General features: G+C 40.8%; 1 protein-coding gene across 5 annotated transcripts in view; it reads left to right on the forward strand.

Moving 5' to 3' along the window:
- TAOK3 (TAO kinase 3) overlaps positions 1–13,403 on the forward strand; it is a 108,439-nt gene that overhangs the window by 31,061 nt on the left and 63,975 nt on the right. Inside the window, exon 1 of one of the 5 annotated variants that reach the window (XM_014963955.1) lies at positions 6,604–6,622. The exons of the other annotated variants lie outside the window; for them this stretch is intronic. The gene's annotated coding sequence lies outside the window, so the exon portion shown is untranslated. Of the gene's footprint in view, positions 1–6,603; positions 6,623–13,403 lie in introns of those variants that run through there. 5 annotated transcript variants of the gene reach the window in all.

Raw genomic sequence — 13,403 nt, forward strand, 5'->3', positions numbered from 1 at the left:
ATGTTTCCACTTTGAAATTTAATTTTCACCCTGCTGTCACCAGGGAATGGCTCTAGTTTTAGTACTTAATTGACCTTCTGGGGGTTTTTGTTTGTTTGTTTTTTCTTTTTTTTTTTTTTTTAAAGTCTTTAGCCCCGACGGTTAAAGTGACTCTTGAGCCATATGCCACTCACAAGCAATTCATGCACAAGTCCCTTATCAGCTGTAGATCGTGTCCCTGGCAATGGGGCTGTGCTGCTGGGGAGGTTTTCAGTAGCTGCAAATCTGAGATGCAGAAGAAGTAAGTCCAGAAGTGCTGTGGAATGGCCAGCAGACTCACAACTGAGGGGCTGAAGAACAGGTTATGGTGTAGCTTTACATTCAGTGTGGTTGTGTTAGGGTGTGATGGGGCTAAAGATGTCATGGAGTTGCGCCCAGCTGGGATGTCCACCTGCAACTGGCATTTCTCTGCAAACTGGGAATTGAAGAGAGAAGAAGCTGTTTGGGCTGGAGATGATGGGGATGACTGCCCTGGGACACAATCTGAAGATGCAGAGAGAAAGAGGAGGGTGGAGGAGGAAAGGACAGAGACGGTTTGAAAGGATATCTAAGGGAGGGGCTCTCCTGCAAGCTGAATGTGCAAGATACAGAGCTCTGGCTTGCAGAGTCTAAGAATCCATTCGTGTTCTGGCATTGCCCAAAGAAAACCAGCCTCCTCCTTCAGAAGCCTATTCTGTCCAGTTTGGAGCTCTAGATTCCCATGCTGGGGAAGTCTTTGCCTGGAGACACCCGAGGTGCTCAAGGAGAGCCCGAGTGTCAGTGGAGTGCTGTCACGTCCAGACCTGCTTTCAAATCCAAGGGAGCCATATGGCTTGCCCTGTTCCATGGTTAAGTGACAGTTGGCTTGTTGAGGGTAAAACATCCAGCTTTGGCAAGCGGGTGAAGGGCTCATTGGGTGCAGGGCTCTGTGGTGAGACCTTACCCAGCTCCTTCGTGTAGTAAAAAGCTGTAAGACCTGGAGACATGTGGCCTCTCATGCCTGGGGAATATTCCATGAATTTGCTCCTTGGTTGTCCAGAACATGTGGTATTTGTCTTCCTGCTGTGTCTTATGAAGATATTTTAATGTGGGGTTTGCCAGGCTGGCCATCCTTGTGTTGGTAGTTAATAGATAGAAGAACAGAAGAACTGGCAGGGCCTTCTCAGACATAGGTATTAGGTGCAGTGGTGTTTGAAGGGCAGCTCTTTTGTTTAAAAACACTAAATGAGTGCTGTGCACCTTAACTTCCTGGGCACACTGTGAAATATGGAAGGAAAGATGGAATTATATTGCTACTTGAGGTTTTCATGGGGAAAAAGGCAACTCCTTGAAGTGCTATTCCTGCTACAGATCCTACAACTGGTGCCTCCTCTGGATTGCAGAAATGGGCTTTTCCTGTAGTTACGGTAGAGTGAGCAAGCACCGGTTCTCAGTGGAAAACTGCAATGTTGCACTTGTGACAAGAAGCCAATTTTGCAGAGCTAAACACGCTCGGCGGCGGCTCCTGGCCCATGATGGCTGTGGTAAGTGGAGCAGGGAGGGGAGCTGAGGAAAAGGGGAAGCCTGGAGCTGAACCTCGCTGCTGCATTGCACTTCCTTAGCAGGGCCAGCTCAGGAGAAGGCACTTCCTCTGTTTGGCTTCATGTATGTTTAATCGAGAGTTTAAGCACAGTATAGATTTGCTCTGTAAACTCTTCCTGCTCTCTCATGTTCTCTGTGAAAGTTTCTTCCCGGCCAAGGAAAAATGTAGTTGTGTTTTTTTTATAGTGTGTGCATGCAGCGTAACTTCAGATGGTTTGAAGCTTCTGTGTTCATATTTGCAAGAGAACTTCTGCGGTTAGTTATTTCAGGGGGAATTTTTTTCCCCCTAGGTTACAGGATACTGCAACTTGTCAGGGTTGGAAATATTCAGCTGTGATGTATGTTGTTTGTATACACATAGTTGATGTTTTTCTCCTGTAGTTACGCTCCTGAAAATGTTAATATTTTTTTTCCCCCCCTAGTATTATCAATATTATGAAAAGAAAATCACAAAACTGTATGGTTATTTGATACAAAAGAGTTGATCAGGAGAGTTTAGTGCAGCTTCCCCTTAAGGGTTTCAGTCCTTGGAGGCAACTGCTTTAAAATTGGAAGATATACGTGTAAAATTCATTGTAGCTGTGGTAATCCTTGTAAGACCTTTGTTCTTGTCATATTAGATTTAGTTATATATTTATACTGCATAGAGATGAGTTAGGAAGACCCAGAAAGGAGTTTTTCCCCAGTCTTCCTGCCTGTGGAGTATCCTCTTTACTGGGAGGAGTGGATGCTCTTGTACAGTAGTGACCCAGGCACAGTTGATGTTCTGATGTCCCCTGGGCTCCTTTAGGATGTTGGGCTGACATGACCATACAGTAAAATACTGAACTATCATGAATTTATTAGTTAATGATACACTTTGCATTCTTTTAATTAGTGGTAATATGTCCCAATCTGCAGGTGAACTTTGTTCATTCATAGAGCATCTCAGAAAGCTATGCTTAAAATTAACTAAAACAAAATAATGGGTTTTCCAAGTTAAACCATGATTGAGAAGCTGTCCTCGATGAAAAACATCAGGATTGGATTCTTTTGTAGTTTTGCTACCAGTATCCCCTTTGGTTCATCATGCCTTAGATGCTGAATCCATAAAATAAGGCTGTTAATATGTACATGAGGCACCAAGAGCTAAAATAGTGCTGGGAACTTTCAAAACCTGATAATTCCTTGATTTATTCATAAAGCAGGGAGCGTAACTCTTGAAAATTTGATCAGATGCCAGTTCCTTCAGTAGCCACTCGATTCAGAAACCTTTTTATAGCTGTGCTAACATCTCTGAAGACTGTTAGGCTTAATTAATGTTTAAGACTCTTGAACAGAACATGTCATGAAAAGAGGAGCTTTTCTAAGGGAGCGTAGGGAGCCAGGCAGGAGTTTTGCTTCAGGGAATGGGAAGGCAAAGGACGTACCAGCACTGGAGTTGAGTAAGTTTGTGCCTGTTCTTTCTCTCAAAAATAGCCTGTTTGTGGGTTTTTAGAGAATTACTGTTATTTGGTGTTGAATTGACAGGTGTGTGGGTAGAATCCTTCACCTGGACTTTCTTTTAAATACTTAAAGGCAATTCTAGTATTAAAAAAAAAAAATAGAATGGCCTTGTTAAAAAACTGTGCCCCTCACAAAAGAGAAGTTTCTGTGGTGTGAGTATGACTAAGCCTGATAAAATGGTTCTGAAAATGTTCAAAGTCATTCAAAACATTTACACTTCTCCCACCTGCGAAACAAAATAATAGTTATATTCTTTCACGGGTCAAGCATGAGGACCCTTTCTCTGGGAATATGAGCATCTTTTTCTTGTGCATAAACCTGCTATGGATCCTAAAATGAGTATTTTTCTCATGAATGCTCAGATTTTCCTGCACAAATGCCTCCAGTGCAATGCAGGATGTTATCACACAGCAGAAAGCCTTTATCCTCTTCAGTCCTTCTGCAGTAAGGTTGTGTGATATTTTTTTATCAGTAGAGGATTGTTTTCATGTATTGAAAACTTGCTTAACATATGTATCAAAAAACCCTCAAACCTCATTTCCCTGCTGTTCCTCCTCAACACCTACTTCCCCAAAGTCTAAATTATTAATGGTAAAATATGTAAGTGGAAAAGAAACTGTAAACACAAGATAGGAATGGTCGCCTAGAAGTTTGTATAAATTTACCTGGGCAAAAAAGATTGGATTATTTCTGAAGAATTTGTCTTAATATTATGAAGGGGGTATTTTTGTGGTTGTCTTAGATCCCTGTATCTCACATAGATATGTTTCTTAGAAGAAATGAGACTGAGTATCCACACCCAAACAGGTGAAGGTCTGGCATCCTGAGCAAAGGCAGGAATGAAATGTGGGAAAACAGCTGTTTTTACCCTGCCCTTGCGATGGGAACAGGTCTCTGGTCTGTCTTAATAGAAAGCAGAACTGGAAAAGGCTGACATAAATGACTGACTTTTTCTGATTTAAGTCCAACAACATTGCCTGCAGGGGAAAATATTCTTGGCAAAGACGTTACTAGTGATGAAAGCTTTACTGGAGCAGTTTAGCTTGGTTGTCTTTAGATAAAAACCTCATGTATTATTTAATCCCCATTCAGGCTTTTTTTTATTTCGCCTGGTTAAGAAGGTAACAAGTAGGGCATCAAGATCGTATCAGTGAATGAACTTTAGATGTTTTATTCAGCAAAAAGACCATTTTGGTATCTGTTAGAAAAGTTTAATGGCTTAATTGCATGAGACTTCAGATTATTTTATGATACTGAAATTCTACTACAGTCTTCAACGACTGCTTTGTTTACTGTTGCTGCCAGGGCAAGGTTTGCAGAAGAATGTCGTGGAGGATTTTAAATAGAAAATGGGGAGTTTCTGTCAAAACCCAAGCTCCGTAGTGTAGTTAGAATTCAGGATACCCAGCCACATCTGGTGGTCTTGATATTTTCTTTTTTTATTATTTTTTTTCTGCAAAGATAGCCTTGCTACAGCAAAGGATATAAATAATTGTATAACTGGGGGCTTGCTCACACAGCAATGTTAACTTGTAGCTATTTTATCTCAATATCTGTCCAAATAAACAAAGCTTTAACTGGTCAAGTGGTGCCTAAACATCTGTCTTGTGAAATCCTGGGTTGTAGCTTCTCAGGGGGCTGTGTTTTCATCCAGAAGAAGGGTAGAGCTGGATCCATGTGGTCTGTATATGCAGGGAACTGTAGCCAAGGGAAGTGGGTGATGGGACGTGGGGTGGAGCTCCTCCTGCTCCCCTCCAAACCAACCAGCGGCTGGAAGAAACCTGCTGAGATCAGGTTGGAAAATCATGGAGCACTGGGATGCTAAACGGCAAGATTTCAGTTGCTTTAGCTTTGGCAATGGTCATCTGTAACCGTTTGCCAGTGGGGACCAGCACCGAGCTGCAGAGCCTTGTAGGTGACGGGATCCATGGAATGCTGGCTTGTGTGTTACACTTTTGCTCCATATTTTGATTAGTGTATTATCCATAGTAACCAGGCTTCAAATAATGACTCTTATTCCCAGAACATCCTTGGAATAAGTTTGACAGCTCCAAGGAGCTTTAGACAGTGTAACTGGAATTCATCTGTTAGACAAAAACAAAACTACAGGAGGAAAAAGTGATTTATTTTTTTCTTTTTTTCCCTTGAGTATGTAAAAGCTGTTGCCCCAGGAATTTGCCACAGAAATAAGGAGGAAAAAAACTCTTGATCAATTTCTGATTGTCAGCTTTTATTCATTCTCAACATTGTTGGAATACACTGAAGTGACATACCAAATAGAACCATTGAGTGGGGGAAAATAAATAACCAGCCTATAAAGGTTGCTTCTGGGTTCTTGCTTTGACGTTGGTCTTGGGCAGTCCCTGCTTCTCTTCTGACAGAGGTGGAAATGTTCTCTGTTTTCCACTGCAATTATCTGAGCTTTTAGTTCCAAGCCTTCATTCAGTATTACAAATTAGTGAATTTGTTAATTCAGAAGGTTTTGTCTCTATATAGAGACGCGTAATATTTTTATATCTATCTATCTGAACTAGCTGTTGTATTTTTAAGCTGAAACCTGTTACTTTTTTGGGTACATTCCTTGCTCTACCCCTTCTCAGAGATAGAAGAAAGGACAGCCTTGTTGTGTGCTCTTTTTACCCATTTTGTTGAATGCATCATTGCCCCCTCTATTTATCCCCAGTGTAAACTGGCTTTATTTTCAGTTTACCTTCATGTTGATGCCTTCCCCTACATCTAATGCTTTTATTATTTTTTTTTTTTTAACTTTTGTTGCCTTTTGTATGTATCTGATGTGAAACATTGTATTTGGATAATATGATACCTTTCATCCTTAATTTCTGTTGTGACGTTAGTACCTTTGCCATGGCTTTCTGTCATTGTATTTATGCATCCCAACACTCCATTTGCCTTTTTGTCTGCCTCTGCGCGCTGAGCAGATGTTTTCAGAGAGCTGTCTCCAGCAACCCTCAGGTCTTTTTCCTGTGTGATTACAATTAATTTAAAATTCAGCAGTGTGTGCGAGTAGCTGAAAATATGACTACTACTGTATGCTACCCTACTTTTGGAACAAATGCATTTCATCAGCCTCTCTTCTGCTTCTGACTTCTCTCAGGTCTGAGCCACTTGAGGTAGACCTGGCTGTGGGTTTTTTTTTTTTTCTTTTAACATAATGATTTCATCACCTCTGCTATGAATGAACGTTATCTACAAGATAAGGGGCCAAAACCTATTTGGTGTTGTTGAGTGTAATGTATACGAATCTGTGGCATTGCTCTAGGTGCCTTCTCGAAAAGAGCAAACAACTAAATAGCTATCTTGGTGGTGATTCAGAATAGTAAATTATCATTAGAGCAAAAATGAAACGCAGTCATATCTTACAGTGGCCTCTAAATGGTCTTGTCTCCCTGTGCAGTGTTTACCAATGAGCCTGGATGTTGCTGCTCCATAACCATTGAACACACATTCCAACATCAGCTGCCGGTTCCTTGGCTGCGGCTCCCACAGAAATACAGATATTTCTAAATTATTCTTTAGGGTATGGTTTTCTTTCATTTTCTTTTTTGTTACGGTATCTTGTTTTAATGGTGTCTCTGATCTGAATTTATCTTGTCTCTTCCCTCCTGCCCTCAAAAGCCAGTGTCAATGTCCACCACTGCCACCTGCAGAGGACACCTTTACCGAGTGCCCCTTTGTCCCTTCAGTCACCCTCCCCAGTTCTGTCACCTTTCATTTTTGTGCAGATCTGCACTAATCTGGTGTGATTTAGGTACTTTGCACAGCTGGGCCAGCAGTTAATAAGTTTGAATCTTCTCCCATGATAGCTTTCTTTCATTGACTGCTGGAGTCTTTGGATGTTTTCATCAGGTAGCCCGGTGACAGAATTTAATTTAAGCTCTGACGATAATTTCTGTTACTGATATCCACGGTGTCTTCTGCAACATCAGGTTTTCATTACTGGCAATCACAGCAAACAGAAATGTGCTCCATGTTTTTGCTAAAAGCTTTTCTATTTGGTTGGAAGAGAACTGCTTCTCGCCTTATCTCTTATGTTCCTAGCACAGCATATTGCACTACTGAAGTATCTCATAAAATACTCTGTTGCCATGGAGATCTACTTTCCCCTTTTTCCTAAAAGGACTCACCAGGTCCTGGGAGACTGAGTCTACTTTCTTTGCCTGTGAGGAATATAGTTGTCCCATCCCCTTTTTTACCCTTATTTCTCTCTTGTTTTCTTTAGGACACTAAGTAGGTTTTGTTTACTGATAATTTTTTTTCTCTCTGGGTTTAACATTCTGAAATATTAAATCTTAGTACTTTAAAACTCATCTGAGGATATGCATGCAGATGAGAAGATGCAATACTGAAACTTGCATTTTGAATTTCAAGTGGAAAAAGGAAACTTAAGCATAGATTATTTAAAATGAGAATTAATGTCACTTAAAACTGTATATTGATTCTTTGTGACTGCAATGCTAATTGAAAAAAAAAAAAGTATGCCAAGGGGATGAGTTCTTGTGAGTTTGCATCTCCTAACCAAGGTGGCTGTTTCTCTTCTTCACCAACTGCTTCTGCTCATCTCCCTTCCCTTGGAACCAAAATTGTCTTCCTCTGAAGAAGGATCTGAGGTGACCTATAAGTGCTGGCTCTTCACAAGCAGAGTTCATCTTAAACATCTGATTCCAGTGCCGGTAAAGCAGACTTTTTTGCCCTCCGGTTCTAATTTAAAGAAGGTGCTAAAAGTCTGCATTAAAACAACATTAAGGGTCTGTTGTGACCTGATAAATCCCAAGAAAATAAGACTTCAGACTGAAATCGCAGACTGGACCTCTCCATTATCCAGTTATTGGAAGAGTCTTTGAGTGCTGCGTTCTCATATAATGGAACGATGGCGTGGTACGGTGAGATGCAATTTCAGTCTTAACTCAGAATTTCTTGCCTGCTAAAGCAAAATAGTCATTTCAGTTCAGCAGTCTTTTTATTTAGTTAGTTTTTCTTCAGTTTTACTCTGGAACTCGTAGTTGATATGCTTGACAATATATGATGTGTGTCATCTCCCTTAATCCATTCTGCTCTCCTGCCTGGTAGGAGCCATTGGTCATTCTTGATTATACCCCTGGCTGAAAATTGGTGCAATTATTCACGGTGGGTTTTCTTTCTCTCTCAACAGCCTGCTCTGCAAGTTGGAGGATACAGGATTTCCGACTTCACTGTTGTCTTTGAGACAATTACTGGCTCCTCCTGTCTTATACACGAGCATATTAGCAACACAATTATTGTCCTAGCTTGTCAAGTACAATGAATTAGCAAAAGGTGGTAACAGTATATTAATTATAGGAAATTATAGTTGTCTCCTGAAGGGTGACGGCAGCACTCTGCTGGTGAGCTGCCAGAGTCTTCAGTAACCACCCAGGAACCTCCTTGTGGAGAGAAAATAAGTGTGTGTAGGCTTCAGGGTGAGGTATTGAATTCATGATGGTTTTGAAAAATGGGTGGTCTAAAATTACCACTTTTCTTGAAAACCTTGTGACCGAAACTCCAGCGGAGGTGTTACAGCAGCCTCTTCTGAGGGTTCTGGTGGCACAAGCATAAGCAGTTCCTGCCTCTGGCTGCTTATTCCTGTTTGCATGGAGAGATGTGGAGTGAGGGGAATAAATCTGGCCAGAAAATAAACCATTTTTGCTGAGGTTTTTTTTTTTCTGGATGAGCTTCTTGATGAAGGGAGTGAGGGGCTGTAGAATCAGCAGTGCTGGTGTGGTGGGGAGTGAGGCTGCTGCTGAAAGCAGTTGATGAAATGCAGATAGAAATCTTGTCTCCTAAAGCCCTGGGTGGTTTTCGTGCCTTGGCTAAATGAAGATGGAGTTATCCAAAGCAGCACAGAGAAGCACACATGTGTAATGCAGTTAGGTTACAATTAAGTTTTATCTGAATTAGTCAAAACTGCTCAAGTTGCTGCAGAGATGTACTCTAGAATCCCAAATTTCAGTTTATGGAGTGTGAATAGAGGAAAGCTCCTGGGGCTGTACCAAAATCTTCCTGCCAAAGAAAGACTGGGATAACCTGCTGTCGTGATGCTGGCCGAGCTCTGCAGGAGGTTGGAAGCACTTTGGGGAATGGGGGCTGTGGTGAGAAACACACATTAGTGATACCTCAGATCTGGATTAATGTGCATGTTAGCACACTCATTGCATAATGAAATGGCAGCAGAAACTCCTTCTGTAGTGTCTTTGAGTCCTGAAAAAGAGTTGAAGAAAATAAAGGTAGCCTTCTGCACCTATAACAGTGTATGACTGCAATACAATGGTTTATTTTTTTAATTTTAACCAAAAAAGTTGTGCATAGTTTGTTTTTCTGTGTACATTCCAAAAAGAGTTGATGGAGGTTCCAGGAGAGATGCAAATATGAATTTGTGACCCTAATAATATAAATATTCCTCCAAGTGTGTGGCTCGGCTCTTTATAAAACATAATCACCAAAACGGAGCTGTGTGATAACAGCTGTATTTGGGCTTTTCCTTAAGTGAACTTGTGAGAAGATGGAGGAAACTTGTGCCTGTAATATTTATTCCTAAAATAGCAAAAGCTATGAAAAAAATCCCTGGAGACCTGGAACCCTCTCGAAACAAACGTAGTTGAAGAAAAGCCGGACGAGCAGTAATGAAGAGAGGTACCCAGTGGTTTGTGCTGGTGGTGCTGGTCCCGTGCCCACCAGTACAGGAGGACACAAGTGTGGGGCAGGAAGAGGAGTAAATGTCTGTTAAAATACTTTATTTTTCAGTTTGTGTGACCGAGCATCATTACTTGTATCACTCAGTGACTAGTTTATAACCCTGGGAGGCAGGAGAGGACTTGGGCGAGCAGGGAGGCTTTTTTATTCTGCGGTCAGTCCTTTTGCAGGAGCTCAGTGCAGCCTTGGCCTGTGCCAACCCCATGACAGAGCGGCTGAGAAGGTGTTTTTGGGTGGAGGAGTTCCTTTAGCAGCGTTTGTCTGACATCCAGGGTCCTTGGTGATGAGGAAATCTCTCTGCTGGTAGCGTTGAGGCACTGCAGGAATGAACACCCTGGAAAGATTGCGTGTATAAATCTGATAGACTTATTTGCTTTTATTCAGATCTTTAAGGGATCTTGGGAGATTTATTTTATGACTCTTCAGTTGCCCAGAAAACCAGCGTCCTATGGCAATGTGTGTGATAGGGAAATCAGCCAAAAAATAAAAAAAATATGCAGCAGAAGATTATTCAGGGAGATTGCTGCCCCAGCTCTTCCTAATCTGAAAGACTCAGATTTTATTTTATTTGTAGTTGCTGTATTCCTTAGATGACCTTGAACAGGTTTTGTTTCTTGTTTTATTGGTTTCTGTATTTTGTAAAGCAAAACAGTGCTGGCCTCAGAACCTCTGAGGGACAGCAATACATGGACACCCTATGAGGGTTCCAGGTAACAACAAAAACCCTGTTGCTCTGTGGTCCTCCCTGTGGTGTCCTGTCCTGCAGAGCATTGCCCCTGCCTCACCCACCAAGGAACTGCTGCCTTCACTGAGGCTGCCCAGGAAATTAAATGCCAACAGCTGTAAAAGAGGCTGCTGGACCATTTTATTAGTCTGTTCTGCAAAGTGGGATGCTCTCTTGGTATTCATGGATGATTTATTGCATTATGGCAAATAAAAATATATTTCATAGTGTCACAATTCTATGATGCATGTAAATAATTGCTGTAATTGTCATAAGGATGTTAAAATGATCCTGAAGAAGAGGTATCTGCAAAAGGACCATGTCATAGGCATGTGTGATGGCTGATACAGCAAACCTTCAGTTCTTCTTGGTGCTGGATAAAAGAATCACACTATCCTCTTTTCTTTCCAGATTTTCAGCCATCCAGTGCTCTTTTCATAAACACTCTTTTCTTCTACATAATTATTAGATTCTAATAATAATGTTTTGGACTTTAGGCATCCGTATTTCACTTTTCTCTGTGTGTGTCTTTTATTACTAGCAACAAAAAATGCATATGCTAGAAAAGAATAAACTTAGAAAGCCAGTGGGTAAGTTGTGTAATATTAATGACTGATTCTGTCTTGGTTAGTAAATGCTAGATTAAGTTTGTCGTCTTCTAATAATAGTATTCCCAAATGAACTTGAATTTTTTGTGGATTTTTTGAAATACGCTTTTTTCTCCATGTTTAATTCTACTCCTGAAGCAGGCTTTGAACACCTGAATGAAACAGATGTAGCCATTTTTAATGATAGGAGTGTGGAAAAAAAATTCCTGTTGTATATGTTAATGGTTGCAGTGAAGCCTGTAAATAGGTCAGGAGGAGAGCTGGAGGTGTCAAACAGAGTCACGGAGGGCGGACTGAGCTAAAACATAGACTGTAGCAGTCAAAAAAGCCATTTCCTAAAGTGTTATCGCTGGGTGCCACAGTGGCAGCAGGAAGGAAGGAGATCTATAAAAGGAGAAGTGTGTGGCAGGGAGAGATTCATGGGCAGAGGCGGGGGGGAGTGTGTGTGAGGGGAAGTATAACTATACATCTGGGGGGAAATAGATTGATGGGGCCCTATCTGCTGCTGCTTAAACCCGCATCAGAAAGGCCTCAGGATTCAGAAGCCTTTTTCTCAACCTCATCGCTGGAGAGGATCAGCAATGTATACTACAATTAAGAGTTTTGTGAGCTCATAGTGAAGATGCGTGGATTTCCTTAGAATCACAACATACTTCATGTGTACATTCCCCTCTATCTTCAAACAGAAGGAAAAAAAAACTTTAAAAAAAATCACAATTTGTTTTATTTTGAGAGATACTCTGACCCTCTGTGACCAGAGAATCTCTCTTTTTTTTCCCCTCCATGAGTGCTGTCTGCATCTGTTTTCTTACTTGTTGTTAATGCACCTGCTGCATGACTCTCTTTTTGGCCAGTTTTAGTCTGGTATAGCTTCCAGAAAATCAGTATCCGAGTTACATTTTCTTGCAAAAGCAGAACAAACAGTTTTTTTAATAGAAACCTACTTTTTCAAAGTCAGCTAGTGTTATGACAGAAGCTACGTAGCTGCACTAGCACACTGTTACATTAAAGGATCTCATTTGTTATCTTGCACTTACATAATGAAATCACTTTTTGCCCCAAATGGTAGCACAGGCTTTCTGTGTCCCTCTGCTGAAACACACCTTTTCCTTGGGTAGCACAGAGTAACTGTTCAGTAGCGTAATTATATGTTAAACTCAGTCAAATTTTTGCAGTTGCTGGCTTACTCTAAGGGGTAAATCAGTCATGCTAAGGTAATGATACGAAAAGTAATTTTAAAACTCATAGGTTGTTGTTTTTTTTTTTTAGTGTTCAGAGTTATTATAATGTATATTAGTCACTTCCTACATTTCTGAAAAATTGAGCTTGAAATGAAGATGCAGATATATTTGCAGCCTGGTTACACGTTTACAATTTAAATGGTCTGGTGGCCACAGGGATTGCTTTGGTGGCAGCGGTGTTGGTCCTGCAGTTCTGAATTTAATGCAGGTGAGTTGGAGAAGGTCAACTCTCTCTACAGCAGCATCTGGGATGCTCTGGAGAGCTGTGGGAATGGATTTATCTGGCTGCTGTCTTTTTTTGTTGTTGTTGTTGTTTGATTGTGTGCTGGTCAAAATATAAACTCTTTCAAAATAATCTAATAATAGCTTTAACCACAAAATGGATACAGCCTCCAAAGGGAGGCCATTACATTAATAGGTAGGAAACTCTGAGTGTGCTGGTTTTCAGACTGTCATAAACAAATTTGATGACTTATTTTTGCCTCTGAGCAGCACACAGCATAATACTCATGAATGTATAATTGTCTAGAGTTCACTGTCTTTTAAGCAATGTGATGAGGAGCCTGATAAAAATGCTACAGGAAAAAAATCTGAAAAAAGGGAGGCAATTTTCTCAATTTCATGCCCCATATGTGATGTTTTAGAGATGTTTTGATGAGAAGATCTGATGAAATTTATATTTCTCCGTATGATGCTATTTGGCCTTGTGCACATTAGGATTTAAAATGATTCATGTGTTTTTCCTCCCTTCCAGATGCATACTCCTGAATTATTTCAAGGGTACCATGATGAAATGCTATGAAATGTTGTTGTTCAGAGCAAGAAACCTTTTTTTTTTTTAACTACACAAGGTTTATTTAATGACTCGAGGTTTTTAATCATGCAAAATAAACCTTGTTATGCATCGAGGTGGGGAAAAGGCTTCAAAATGGTCTACAGGAATGTGTTCCTGGGAAAGACCACCTTGATTGTCAGACCTTTACCTGCTTTCATAGAAGTTTTGGGGTGTGAAGAAGTGGT

The sequence above is a fragment of the Calidris pugnax genome, unplaced genomic scaffold (genome assembly GCF_001431845.1).
Source record: "Calidris pugnax isolate Ruff unplaced genomic scaffold, ASM143184v1 scaffold32, whole genome shotgun sequence".
Classification (NCBI taxonomy): Eukaryota; Metazoa; Chordata; class Aves; order Charadriiformes; family Scolopacidae; genus Calidris; species Calidris pugnax.